Genomic DNA, 1,603 nt, shown 5'->3' on the forward strand with positions numbered 1-1,603 from the left:
AGGATCTTGTCTCTTTTGAGGTAAAATTTGCTGAATCCAGGTATCTAGTTCATTAATGAGCAAGGGAGGTTCACTTTCCCAAGTCTCATTACCAAACAACTTGGCATTTAGCTTCATGATAGCTCCTAAATATTGAGCAACTTGCTCTCCAGTCACATCTTCATCCTCTTCAGAGGAAGAATAGTCTTCAGAGCTCATGAATGGCAGAAGGAGATTTAATGGAATCTCTATGGTCTCTATATGAGCCTCAGATTCCTTTGGATCCTTAATAGGAAACTCCCTCTTGCTTGAGAGACGTCCCAGGAGGTCTTCCTCACTAGGATTTTCGTCCTCCTCCTCCCTTATGCATTCGGCCATATTGATTACATCAATGGCCTTGCACTCTCCTTTTGGATTCTCTTCTCTATTGCTTGGGAGAATACTGGGAGGAGTTTCAATGACTTTCTTACTCAGCTGGCCCACTTGTGCCTCCAGATTTCTGATGGAGGATCTTGTTTCACTCATGAAACTGAAAGTGGCCTTTGACAGATCAGAAACTAGATTGGATAAATTAGAAGTGTTTTGTTCAGCATTCTCTGTCTGTTGCTGAGAAGATGATGGAAAAGGCTTGCTATTGCTCAGCCTATTGCGTCCACCATTATTAAAGCCTTGTTGAGGCTTTTGTTGATCCTTCCATGAGAAATTGGGATGATTTCTCCATGATGAATTATAGGTGTTTCCATAAGGTTCACCCATGTAATTAACCTCTGCCATTGCAGGGTTCTCAGGATCATAAGCTTCTTCAGAAGCTGCCTCTTTAGTACTGTTGGATGCATTTTTCCATCCATTCAGACTTTGAGAGATCATGTTGACTTGCTGAGTCAACATTTTATTCTGAGCCAATATGGTATTCAGAGCATCAATTTCAAGAACTCCCTTCCTCTGAGGCGTCCCATTATTCACGGAATTTCTCTCAGAAGTGTACATGAATTGGTTATTTGCAACCATGTCAATAAGTTCTTGAGCTTCTGCAGGTGTTTTCTTTAGGTGAATGGATCCACCTGTAGAATGGTCCAATGACATTTTCGAAAACTCAGATAGACCATAATAGAATATATCTAATATGGTCCATTCTGAAAACATGTCAGATGGACACCTTTTGGTCAGCTGCTTGTATCTTTCCCAAGCTTCATAGAGGGATTCACCATCTTTTTGTTTGAAGGTTTGAACATCTACTCTAAGCTTGCTCAGCTTTTGAGGAGGAAAGAATTTATTCAAGAAGGTCGTGACCAGTTTATCCCAGGAGTCCAGGCTATCCTTAGGTTATGAATCCAACCATATTCTAGCTCTGTCTCTTACAACAAAAGGGAAAAGCATGAGCCTGTAGACTTCAGGATCTACTCCATTTGTCTTAACAGTCTCACAGATCTGCAAGAACTCAGTTAAAAACTGGTAAAGATCTTCAGATGGAAGTCCATAAAACTTGCAGTTCTGTTGCATTAAAGCAACTAGTTGAGTCTTAAACTCAAAATTTTTGGCTCCAATGGCAGGAATGGAGATGCTTCTTCCATCAAATTTGGACGTGGGTTTGGTAAAATCACCAAGCATCCTTCTTGCATTATCA

The 1,603-nt window shown here is 40.7% G+C and overlaps 1 non-coding gene across 1 annotated transcript; it reads left to right on the plus strand.

Moving 5' to 3' along the window:
• Positions 1-1,120: 1,120 nt before the first annotated feature.
• LOC130971933 (small nucleolar RNA R71) lies at positions 1,121-1,224 on the plus strand. The gene has a single exon (XR_009083134.1). It is a non-coding gene; the product is annotated as a small nucleolar RNA R71 (small nucleolar RNA).
• The last annotated feature ends 379 nt before the right edge of the window (positions 1,225-1,603 follow it).

Source organism: Arachis stenosperma, chromosome 3 (genome assembly GCF_014773155.1).
Source record: "Arachis stenosperma cultivar V10309 chromosome 3, arast.V10309.gnm1.PFL2, whole genome shotgun sequence".
Lineage (NCBI taxonomy): Eukaryota > Viridiplantae > Streptophyta > Magnoliopsida > Fabales > Fabaceae > Arachis > Arachis stenosperma.